Raw genomic sequence first — 13,626 nt, 5'->3', positions numbered from 1 at the left:
AACCAGGGATTGAATCCGCACCCTTTGCATTGGAAGATGAAGTCTTAACCACTGGACCACCAGGGAAGTCCCTATTCGTAGACTTTTTGATGATGGCCATTCTGAGCAGAGTGAGGAGATACCTCATTTGTAGCTTCCCAACAATCCAAAGAGAGGATTTAAGAGGCCACAGAGAAGATTTAAAAGGCAGAACACAATGATCTAACCTGGAATTTGGCCAAAACTCTAGGCTTAACACTTCTAATTATATCAAAAACGATGTCATGGGACTTCTGATGACCAGCCTAGAATAGGACTAGAGCTGGCCAAACCACCTTTATTTGAAATGAAACACCACTGCAAACTTAAACCCTTGTGAATTTTGAACTAGAAAGTTTGGTCTTTAATTTATTTTGGCCAGAGTGCTTTCCAACAGAAGTGTAAATCATATTTTTTAAAAAGTTACCTCGGAAAACACATGAATAGTTATAGGTCAGTTACAGTTGGTTCATTTAAAGTTCTTTCTTAAGTTCAAGATAATAAGATAGAGTCTGGGGCTTGGGGGAACAGAATGTCTACTCTTTTGGTCTAAATATTGGATCTATGTTTGTATATTTTTATTTTCATAAGGATGGAGATAATACTGAAAGTGAAAGAAAATAGAGATAGAATAAACCTAGAAACATGGGTTTTTAGTTTGATGTGATGACATGTATATGCCGATCAGAGAAGTAATGGTGATAGCTGTATAAGTGAGTAGATGTGAGTGAATATAAATATTGAAATTACAGGATAAGCCTTAAAGAGAATGGAATATGAGACAATACTTCAACTTTATTTCCTTATAGCACATTTTCCCTTTCCCAAAGCTACACACTGATGACACTGGCCTACATTTTCTCCAACTTACCATTCTGTCCCAAAATACCATAACTTTGCCACTCGATGATCTTTTCCTGGAATGTCCTCAGGGTAGTATTTTGAAATGAAAAAAATATGAAGTCATACAGTCCTGGATTTGGAGGACAGCTGCCTCAACTAACTGTGTAAACTTGAGCATTTGTTATTTATGACCATCAATTTCAAGACCTGTAAAATAGAGATATAGAATATCCTTCTATATGGTGGTTATACAGTTCAAGTAAGAAAATATTCATGAAACACTTACCACTATATCATAGGATAAGATGTAGGGCAATTACGTAAAGGATTATTTCCCCAGAACCCCTAATTTCTTACTCAGTGACTCCTACTTATGCTTTGCAATCCTTATGCAATGTCACTGCCTTTTTACGGTCCTTGCCAAGGCCCCCAAGCAAAGTTTAACTTCTTTCTCCAGACTGTAATAGAATGTTGGCCACGTTGTATTGTCTTAATATGATTATGTGTCTGGCTGTCTCATGTAGATTTGGGACCTTATTAATTCCTTGTGTGTTTTGTCCCTTCATGATGATAGTCTAGAAATTTTTATTTTGTAATAAAGGCATTTATAAACATGTCATTTATAAAAATTAGTATGTGCCATTTGAGAGAACTGAAGGGTGGATTACTCAGTATTTGGAAATGTTTTAGTCTGCCTTATAGAGTCCATCGCTCCCCCTCATCTGGCTCCTCCTTTCCCAACTATCACTATTATTTGATTAATGGCTCATCCCTGCTCATCTTTATGACTTTGCCTTCATGTTTTCTCAAGTCAGAGGGATTTTTTTTGGTAAACCTATACCCTTATTAATGAAATACGACCAATCAATGCTATAAAGTACTCTTGAAATGTGTAAATATTATGCATTGTCCAAAGGGGCAGTACTAATTGCAAAAGGAATGGATGGAAAAACCACTGCTGTACAAATTTAATTTTAGAAATACATTTTTCTCCTAAGTAAGGTTTTCACAAAAAGATTAAACTCTGATCCTTTTAAATCTACATATTCTTAAGCTGCTAAATTTCTAGAAATAATAATTATTATGTAGCTAATATTCTTTAGAGTATTTAATATGGCACAAGCACAAAACTGAAAACTTTTTCTTCTCATTTTTATCACTATGGCAAACCTTAAGAGAGAGATATTATCATTGTGTTAATTTCACAGATGAGGAAGTCCAATTAACAGGAGACTAATTCAAATTTTATTAGCCTGGTTTGAACATTCTGTACAATTTATATACAGACTCATGTATTGGTAGAATTAGCCACCATCTAGGGTTTATGATTTTTTTTTCTTTTTTTTTTTTTTTTTGCGGTACGTGGGCCTCTCACTGTTGTGGCCTCTCCCGTTGTGGAGCACAGGCTCCGGACGCGCAGGCTCAGCGGCCATAGCTCATGGGCCCAGCTGCTCCGCGGCATGTGGGATCTTCCCAGACTGGGGCACGAACCCGTGTCCCCTGCATCGGCAGGTGGACTCTCAACCACTGAGTCACCAGGGAAGCCCTATGATATTTTTATTATTACCTTTTCTCTTATTTGGGTAAGTGTATCAATGACTTATATGAAGACTTTATTGGTCATCAATAAAGTGAATTTGCTTATCTGATTACCTTCTCTCATCTTCGAACTCACATGAATGGGAAAACAGATAAATACATTTCATTAGAAAAAAGGAAGCAGAGAAAGAGAAAGTCACTAAAAGTTCAGGATTGGATGCTTCTTACTACAAGTAGTAAAGGGAAGGAATCTGGGCAGTCAGACGACTTCATGAACACATGCAACTTTGTGAGCAGATGAAACATTCAAAGAAAAAATGTGGTCATCCTGGTAGTCATTTTTATTTTCTTTTACCAGTACTGCAGAGGTCTAAGACCTAAAGTAAATCATTTTTTTTTCATTTACTCCACTGACTTTGATGTAATAAACAGAAAACTGATTTGAGGTAGCCTTTCAAATTACTTATATATACTATAGGATTACTCCAACTTATCAGATGATTCTCCAAAATAGAATCATGTAATCCTGCAGACCAAATATTTTTATTGATACACATTTCACCCTAACACACATATTCCTTGAAGGTAGAGGTTAAAGCACCTAGGGGCTCCTAACATGGTCCACTAGTCTCTAAGTGATAAAGACTTGGGGTCTTTTTTGCAATCCATCAAATGTGGTTGAATCTTTTCTCCTGGCATCTTCCTAGACCATCACTGAGGTCTGGATCCAATAGGAAATATCTCATTAGAGCAAACTCCAAAAACTTGATCTTCTAGAGGGAGGAAAGCAGAGGGAGAGAATACTGTGCTTCAGTGAGAGTAACTGGATGGAGAAATTAAAGGTAATACTCCCATTCTGTGATTGGTTCCTCCAGGAATTTTGCTGTTTATATCCTTGATAAGATTGCCTGTCTACAAATTATAAGACCCCAATATGTTGTTTCTAGATGTGATTATTATGTATGCTGGTTTGACTACCTCATCAAAAGTGGTTATAAGTTTTATCATATTGCTATGCAAAGTAGGCATCCCTAATGTATTGATGCTGATAAGTTTAGTGCTGTTGATTAGTGCTGAGGCAAGAACTGGACTTAGAATCATAATTCATATATTCAAACACTCTACAACTTTGCCATGAGGCACTATAATGTAGTAAAAGACATCATCTTTGAGATCATATAGTTCTAAATTCAAATATACTTATACGATACACACACACACACACACACACACAAAATTAACCTCTTTGTGTCTTATATTACACACATTTAAACTAAGAGTAGTAATATTTTCCCTGCAATATTATTTTGAGAATTACAGATAAATGTTATAAAATGCATGATGCACATGGTGGGCATACAATAAAATTTATTAATATTATGAAAACAGGAAAAAGACAACAGAGAAAATCAAAGCCCAAGTGTTGGACTTGAAATGATTAACAAAGTGTATAAACACCTAAAATGACTAATTTTTAAAAAGAAAGGAAGGTAGAAAGGAAAGAAGTGAAGAAGGGAAGGAGGAAGGAAGGAAACACCAGTAACCAATTACCAACGTTAGAAATGAATGTGGGGACATAACTACAGATCTTACATCAAACGGTTATTAAGGAAATATTTTGAAGACATTTATGTAGAAAATAATTCAGTAAATTTGACAACTGAGATAAATAGACAAATTCCTTGAAAAAAAACACAACTCACAAAAACTGATGCAAAGTAAGAGAAAAATCTGAATAGCACTAAAGAAATTGAAGTCATAATCTGAAACCTTCCCACAAAGCTACAAAGAAAGCTTCAGACCAAGATGGTTTCACTGACGAATTCCATCAAACATTTATACCAGTCTTGAATAAACCCTTTTAGAATATAAAGGATGAAGGAATACGTTTCAATTGATGTTATGAGATCAACACAGCCTTAATACTAAAACCTAAGGAGGACATTACAAGAAACAAAATCCCTAATGAATATACATGTAAATATTCTTATCAAAATATTAATAAGTCAAATCCAGCAATACGTAAAGTGATAATACATCATGACCAAGTATTCAAGACTGACTTTACAACTGTAAATCAATCAATGTAATTGATTAACGGAATAGAGGAGAAAAATCATGTGCATATATTCAATGCATGCCAAATAAGTTGAGAAATTCAACAAAAACTCATGAAAAAAATCTCAGTAAACTAAAAGTGCAGGAGGACTAACTCAGTATTATAATAGACATCTATGGAAAACCTACTGCTAACATAGTACTTAACAGTGAAATATTGAACACTTTTTCAAGATTAAGGATGTTGACATTCACCATTTTTATTTAGTATCATTCCAGAGGTTCTAACCAATGAAATAAGGTTGTAAAAATTGAGTAAGGTCATAAAGATTGGAAAGAAGGAAATAAAAATGTATTCAGACATGATTATATATACAGCAAATCCTAAGGAATATTATTGATATTCAGAATATCCCTAATGTCAAATTAATTCTATGCTAAGGAATGAAAGAAATATCCACTTATTGTTTGTATGCTTCATCAGTTAACATATTCATCAATATATTACAGGTTGTATTTGACTATTACTTCCATGTAGAAGAGGAATATTAATTCAGGAATAAAGCATATGTAGGTTGAGTACCTACCATCAAAATTGGCCCTACCCTCAAGGAATTTTCAGTCTTATAAATTCCAGGGCTTGCTTAATATGGGACTTGGATCACACTCACATTTTACAAGTAAATTCACAGCCAGCTAGTATGTATGTTGGTTGTGCTGTCCAGGAACTACAACTTACTGGTCAGCCTCCCCACTGTTATCATATACATAAATCTATTGTTCCATGACAATTTACTAGTCAGATGGGATAATAAGTAAATCTGAGAAGTGACAATTCTTGGGTAAAGCAGGGTCCTAGAGAACTTGTCACCCAACACAGGGAAAGGAAAACTATTATTCAGATTACCTTTAGATAATCTTCCTAGAAAATAGATTTCATATAGCTCTTTTATTGTTTCCACTTTATAGAGGAGGGCAGAATCCCATCAGAGTAACGATTTTCAATTTCAGGAGTCAGAAATTAAAGACCTGGGACCATAATCTTAAAACCTGTGCAACTTTTAATGTTATTCTTTTTACCCTCATGCCATAGGTCAGGTTGCCCAGGAAACAAACTAGACAAGGATATGTATGCAGGTGGTTAATTAAGGACAGTCCTTAGGAACACCTATAAGGGAGGTGGGAGGAGGCAGCAGGACTGAGCAGAGGGAGAAGTTGAACTGTGATGTGGTTGCAATAGAGGCTATCAGTGATGCCTCAGGGAGCTCTAAAGCTGGTTGGCCCTTTAATGATGGGCAAAGGGGGTCATCTTCTTTGCACCTTCTCATCAACCAGTCATTGAAGGTGGGCTGTTCCACACTTAAGGTGCATAACCATAACTGTGGGCAAGGTTGTTTTCTTTGGCAGAGGACAATTCCTGAAGACGGACTCAGTTGTGAGCTGTCAGCAGGTAACATTCTTTGCAGCAGGAAGAATGAGTGTCTTCAGTGCTAAAGGGAGCGCCCAGTAGTGTATAACAACATCCTGTACACCTCCCAGTAAATTGCAATAAAATTCTGGAGCAGAAGGGATCTGTGTGTTTCACTGAAGGCATCTAAGAAGTAGGGGTTTACAGAACTGCATCTCACACTGAAGCCAGGGGAAGAAATAGAGGCCCTCCCAAGCAGAAATGAGCAAGCATCAGGCTGTTTGGGCACCTGATTCTAGAAAGAAACAGAAGCAAGGAGTAGGTCCAGGTCTAAGAGGCAGCCCTGATGCCAAGCAGTTAAAAAGTGGTTGTGTGCAGAACTCCCTCACATGTGACAGGGAAGCAGTGACTCGAATAGATAGCAGAGCACTGTTCCTGAGCCCCATTTATGGCTCAGGCTGTACTTCTTGATAGACTGGTAGGTCATGGGAAAGCCAGAGCTTTTGGTGATGAGGTGGCAGCCACTTCAAGATGCATTGTTAGAAACTACTAAAAACAAACGAGAAACAGTGGCTATTTCAGTAGGCAGAACTGGAGACATAGAAGATATATTTTCATGTCTTTCTTTTTATAAATTCATGGGGCTAAATGTAGTAGAATTAAAGTGATTTTTACTTATTTTTTGTGTTTTTCTGTATTTTTTATATTTTAATTTATTTTTAATATGTTTAAAAAAATTTTTACTGAATATATTTGATTTACAATGTATTTTTAAAATAGAGTAATTGAATTAGTATCATCAGGATCAGCAAAATATTACATAAGAAAGGTTGTATGAGAGTGTCCCTTCCACCTTACAGTCATTCTACCATGAAAAGTACTCTTCTGAGCTCAAGCATTACTTGGGCCATCAAACTTTCTTACCTTGCTTTCTTTCTATTTTTATTTTTATTATTATATTTACTAGTATTTATATTATTATAATACATAATTAACACATATTATATAATATATGATATATTTTGCAATTATGTATTTTATGTATAAATGTAATATTTTATAATTATGATACATAATTTTATATACTATTATATTTAATATAAATCAATATTTATTATTCTATTTTATTAATGCACCCTATTTATCCTTTGCTTGATCTATAATAGTCCTCATAGGTTTCAATATTTTTATCCCAAAATGCATGCATTTAGGGTGAGTTAGCTAAAGAAGATAGCTTCTATAGGAAATGAAATTTTAATCTGGAAGAAATGAAAATGGCTTCAACTCATATGGAGAGAAACGCACTCAAAAAAAAAAAAATACAAACCCGCCCTAATGTTGCAAGACAGGTCTTTGGCAGTGACCTTTTTTGTGCTGTGTAGCCACTGGGTTATCTAGAGCCCTGTTGGGTGAGCCAGAAAACTTGGAAATGTTCAGATAAGTCAGGGTCAATGTGACCTTTTTATGTACTCAATTCTTGGGAAGGTTGCTAGCTTAAAACGTCTCTGAACGTAAACAAGAGAAATAGTTACTATTCCAAAACTGAAACTAAACTAACAGGTTGGAGAAGATCATTTACTGCTTCAGAAATTTGCAAAAAGAGATGACGGGAGTATAAATTTATGACAGTTTTATCAAATAACTGAAATGCCTTTCATGTAACCTTTATTTTGAACATGCTGATAGTTTTCATATAATTTCTCTGTATGATATATCAGGTTGTTAAAATGTTTTCCATATGCAAAAATTAGTTGTAAAAAGCATCCAGACTATTATTAGTGATTGATTATTCAAGAAAAAAAACATAGCTCTTTATGTCATATGAACAAACTTTGGTTCTGATGGTTATGTAAATATGCAAGCTGAAACATATAGGGTGATAAAAGCTGAAGAGACTGGAATACTAGAGTCAGCTTGCTGCAGTAGTGTATGTCAACTTGATTTCTCAGGAAGTGATGAAATATGGTGAAGGAACAGGGGTGATATAAAAGAGACCCAGAGAGAACATTTTAAAACATTTTTATAACTTAAAGTGAAATGGTTAGATGATGTTGTCTAGTGTTTTAGAGCATGGTTTTGAAGCCAGACAAGTGTGAATTTACAGCCTGGCTTCCCACTTACTCCACACATAACTTATGAATGCATTCCCTCTGAGCCTCAGTTTACTTCTCTGTAAGCTGGGGATTAAAAGATTGCCTCGCTCACAGAATTAGTATGTGTAATAAGTGAGATAAAAATGAAAAGCAACTAGCAACTACTTATTATTGTTGTTAGAGTAAATGAGTTTTAATTGTTACATAAGCATAATAAATGGTAACTTTATTATGATAATTGAAAGCAAACAGTCTAAACAGGATATTGTGTTTCACCTCCTTGGCTAATATTTTTCATTAAGCCTACATCTAACAACTAATATATAACATATTTTCCTTCCAAATGCAAATCTTAACATTTTATCGCATCGTTTAACCTTCCTTTTGTTCCTACCAATCCTAACAAAACAACGTATTTCTTCCTCTCCCTAATGATTAACCTCCAATAGGATATATGAGAGAAAATCCAGCACCAGCTGCTAGCCTGATGTATTTTGCAGTTTCTAAGAGAAAAAGGAACAGAAACACTTGCTCTGACCATGCTATAGCTCCCAGGGCTGGGATGGCGCCAGTAGGAGTCCGTGTGCCATGGTCCTCAGCACGGCTCTGCCAATCCTAAAAAAAAAAAAAAAAAAAAAAAAAAGTGTGTCTATATTGGCTGATTCATTCATTTTTTTTTTAAAGGAGCAAATATTTATTGAACGCTCATTATATGCCACAACACTGTATAGATACAGATAATAAAATATATATTCCTATATGAGTAAAACATACTCCCTTATTTCAAAAGAACCTATGACTCAAGTTTCAGGCAGAAACAAATTCTCAACATACTACATTAACCAGTTATTTTTATTTTATATCACACACAAGGTGTTGTTCCACTCAACATAAATATGGAATATAATAGAACTGTATCTTTTTCATTAATAAAATTGAATTGCAGCATATATCATGCAATTTAAGATCAAATACCTATTTTTAATGTTTCCATTAGCCATCTTAAATACTTTGTGAAAAAAAGTTCAACTAATAAACAATTCAATGTCTCTGTTGAATAAAATGTGTTAATGAATTCAATGACAATTAATAATCATATAATTATTTGAAATGGTTTCAAAGACTACCTTCCAAAGGCTTAGATGGTTTCAGAGGTGAATTTTTTCAAATGTTTAATATATAGTATTTTGTTGTTCAAACTATCCCTTATCTTACAAAAAAAAAATCATTATGTATAATCATATTAGTAATAACAAAATTTTAAGTATCACAAAAATTTACAGACAAATGTCACTAATGAGTATAGATTTTAAAGTACTAAATAAAATATTTGCAAATAAAATCATACAGTAAAATTTTATAGGTATAATACATCACATTTATAAGTCAAAGGAGAAAAATCATATGGTTTCCCAATAGGTACCCAAAACTTAATTTGTAAAAGTTAGCTTCTATTCCTGACTGTTTTTTTTAACTTAGAATAAGAATAGATGACTATTAATTTAATGTAGAAAATTATACACATTTATGTATATATAAATAAAATAAGCAAAAATCAGGTCTAATGGTGAAATTTAAAAGCATCTCTATTAAAATCCATCACAGGCAAGCTGCCCATTTTTCCATAATTATTTTCCTGTAAGTACCAGTCAATGAAATACAGTTATAAAAATAAATGAAATGTGAAAATATTAAAGGGGAAGAAAACACCACTACAATTATTACAGGTGATATAATTTTATATCTAGAAGCCCCAGTTGGAAAATAGTAAACTCAGAAAGGTGGCGAATTGTAAAAATAAAATAACTATAAATCAGCAGTTAGTTGGAGTATTCCAGTCTCTTGAAGTTTAGTTAATATGAGGCATTCTATGCACTGTGGAAGTTCAAAGCCATCCTCAACATTTCTTTTTAATTTCCAGGAGGCTTGTGTTCTCATAAGCACATTTGACTCTGCACTCCTGTTTTGACATAGACTATGTCTCTTGTGTTAGAAAATTGTATTAAATAGTAAGAATATAGGCTTTAAAATAGAAGTGTATACAGGAGCAGTATTCATTTACTTATTTTTCACCCATGTTCAAATCAGGTATCATTTATAAACCTGTTAAAGAAAGAAACAAAATATATTCTCTCTTCATTTTTTGATTGTTTATTAAAAGGGAAAAGGTATAACATTTTAAATTGAAATAGTATGTCCCTTATTCCTCATTCAGTAGAGTGTTTATTTCATAAGTCTTAAATTTACTGAGAGGAAGAAATTTGTTAACTCTCTTAAAGAAACAGCATGCTACTGGAATCTCCATAAGACAATATTTCCCTTTTATACCTCTTGAAAATTCTCACTACAGATGTGAGAGATGTTTGAATTGAATGTTTAACCTGTAAATAATATGATCATAATTTCATGAGTTCAGTAGTTTTAACTTGCATGCTACAAAGCTTGTACTTTTTATTTCATGTCAGTTACATTAATAAGCTGATTTGTCATCTCAGCATTACTTGAGAATCTGTGAGTATTTTAAATTACTAATAGTGTCTTCAAAGTGTGTTCCATAAGACACAGGACAGAGATTCATTCTTGGGAAAAATATTTTCTAGAGGAAAATATGTTTCAAAGTAGTTCTTAAAAAGAAATAAATTTGAGTAGCTCTTTTTAAAAAAGTCTTCCCAGTGATTAAACAAGCAAAATATTTGAAAACAATGTCATATAATTTGCAAACATGCTCTTTAAAAATATATAAATCTTCTCTCAAGACTTTCTCTCTTTTTAAATATTGTTGATTGATTCTGTGTGCATGAGACCAACCCTATGTGAACTGATTTGAACAAACTCTTCAACTTATTCATCAGTCTCCACTCAGGACAGTAACACATATGAGAAAAAGAAAAAAGACTGATATTTCCCGATATGTACTTACCACTTGGATTTCTACTAAGATCTTTTACATATGTAATTTTATCCATATTGTCTCAGAGATGATGGTGAGTTTAAGAAATTTGGATGATATCAAGAGAATCTAGAGTGCAAACCTGAGCCTCTTAACTTTCTCTCTAATGATGACTTGTGTTGCCTTTGCATTTTCATCTTATGTGGCAGAAAAAAACATCTGTGTAATTTATTCTACTCAAAAACAAGAAAGAGTTCTATCACTGTCTAGTTTTCTATTATCTTTTTAATTGTGGCATAATTTACATGGAGGAAAATGCCCAGCTTTTAACTGTAGAATTCAATTAACTTTGGCCAATGTGTACACCCACATAACCACAACCCATTGAAGACACAGAGCACTTGTATCACCCCTGAAAATTCCCTCTCTGCCCTTTTCCAGCTTATCTCACTCCATACCACCTCTGCACAACCACTGTTTAGATTTCTGTAACATCATATAAAGTCACATAAAAGGAGCCATACGGTATGTTCTCTTTTGCACCTGGCTTCTTTCACTCAACTTAAAGTTGTGAAATGCACCCATGTTGTTCTGTGTATCAGTAGCTTGTTTCTTTTTTCACTGAGTGTTACTGCATTTTATGATCATGGCACAACTTGTTTATTCACTGGTTGATGGTTATTTGGATTTTTTTCTGTTTGGGTTTAGCATGAATAAAACATCCATAAATTTTCTTATATAAATTTACTTGTAGGTGTATGTTTTATCTCTCTTGTATAAATGCGTAGGAGAGGAATTTCTGATAGATATTTGTTTAGTTTTATAAGAAACTGCCAAACCATTGTCCAAAGAGGTTGTACCATTTTATTCTCCCACCAGCATGTTTGAGTTCCAATTTTTCCACATCCTCGCCAACAGTACCATCAGTCTTTTTAATTTTAGCCATTCAAGTGGGTGTTAAGTGCTATCTCATTGTAGACTTCAGGAAAATACATTTCCCTGAACACTAACGAAGTTGATTATCTTTCCATGAGTTTATTGGCTGTTCATGTATCTTCTCTTGTGAAATGTCTTTCTGTTTTTTGTCTATTTTATATTAGGTTTGTCTTTTACTATTGAGATTTAGGAGTTTTAAGAATATTTTTAATACAAGTCCTTTGTCAGATATATGTACTTTGAATATTTTGCCCAATCTATGGATTGTCCTTTCAATTTCATAACAATGTCTTTGATAAACAGAATTTTAATTTTTTCTAAAATCTGACTTACAATTTTCCTCTCTTATGTTTTTTTCCTTCCACGTCTTATTTAAGAAATCTTTCTCTATCCTGTGATTGTGAGGTATCCACTATGTTTTCTTTGAGAAGTTCTATAGGTTTAGCTTTTACTTTTTGGTTTATGATTCATCCCAAATTAATCTCTGTGATTCATTACCTTTAGAAGATGAGATTTTATAACCAGAATCTCACTTATTTGCCCTTGAAAGTTAATAAACCCTACTACTTTTTTGAGTAGAACAACCTCCCTTAATATAAAGTAAAACTCACATAAAATCACAATGAAAAGCAGAAACAAGCATAACTATAGTCACCTGACATCAAAACAATCCAAGGCCAGGGTCTTCTCACCTCAGACCCTACTCACCTTCCCCTAAACAGAACTCCCTTTCACAATATACTGCTACTTTATCCTCCCATCTTTTATTTTATTCTATTTCTGACAGTTCTTCCTTTCATCCCAAGGAAAAAAATTCAAAATATACCATGTTTTATGAAGAAGATCAAAATGTAAAGTCACCTTCATAAAGATGTGTTTTTGCAGTGGGTTTTCTTTGTGGAATGTGTGATTTGTAATAAGCATTCATATTCTGAGTAAATAGAAAATCCTTGTTTCACTCCTCTAACAACTTTATACTTCAAAAACCTGGGAGCCATCTAACTCCTCCTTCTTCCTCAACCACACATTTAGGGTTGTCAAGTAAATACAAATCACCCAGATACATTTGAATTTCAATTAAAAAATTAATAATTTGTATGTTATCCAACTATTGCTTGGAACATACTTACACTAAAAAAATTATTTGTTGTTTATCTGAAAATCAAATGGAAGTGAACATCCTGTATTTTTATTTGCTAAATCTGGCAACTCTACCCACATCCAATTCATCACCAAACCCACTAAATCCTAATTTCTCAATATTTCCTAAATTAAGCCCATTTATTTCCATCTCTACTATTCGTACTCTTGGAAAAGACGCCATATTTATACCCAGATTGCTTTACTAACTACCAATCTCTATTCTAAACATTCTTCACTCTTTGTTAAAGCTATAAAGATTCTTTTAAACACGACCCTGATCACATAACACCCTCTTCAATCATTCCCATTGCTTTTAAGATAAAGTCCAAATTCCTAAACTTGGCTTTCACTGCTACATCTTACCTGTCCAGCTTATCTCTAAGCAATCATGATCTTGTACTCTCCATATATTCCAGTCATTTTGAAAAAACTTTCAATCTGTTGAAGAAGCTAGACTCTGCCCTTTGGTTTTAATATTCACACATGAATTTTCTTCTACCTAGAGCATTCTTTCAACCCATGAGTCTCACTCACCATTTCTGTTGGACCTTGGTCTGTTTGCCCTTAGATATATTACTTTCCCTTCCCCTGCTCTGCTCTTATTCAACTCTCTAAATTGATGTTGTAATCATCCCCTATTTACCTATTGATGAAGGAGAGATTCCTACCCTCCAACTATAGTGATGGCTGAACCCTGA

At 33.7% G+C, this 13,626-nt stretch overlaps 1 long non-coding RNA gene across 2 annotated transcripts in view; it reads right to left on the bottom strand.

Moving 5' to 3' along the window:
• Positions 1 to 13,377, bottom strand: part of LOC308618013 — a 63,809-nt gene extending 50,432 nt beyond the window's left edge. The window contains exons 1-3 of one of the 2 annotated variants that reach the window (XR_014015948.1): positions 13,292 to 13,377; positions 8,498 to 8,574; positions 890 to 1,068 (exon numbers count right to left, since the gene is read on the bottom strand). This is a non-coding gene — a long non-coding RNA (uncharacterized lncRNA). The remainder of the gene's footprint in view (positions 1 to 889; positions 1,069 to 8,497; positions 8,575 to 13,291) is intronic. The other variant, XR_014015949.1, reaches the window with a different exon arrangement.
• Between the last annotated feature and the right edge of the window lie 249 nt (positions 13,378 to 13,626).

The sequence above is a fragment of the Mesoplodon bidens genome (assembly GCF_964165515.1).
Source record: "Mesoplodon bidens genome assembly, chromosome: 5".
In the NCBI taxonomy this organism is placed as follows: domain Eukaryota; kingdom Metazoa; phylum Chordata; class Mammalia; order Artiodactyla; family Ziphiidae; genus Mesoplodon; species Mesoplodon bidens.
This window is presented reverse-complemented; position numbering and strand designations above follow the sequence as displayed.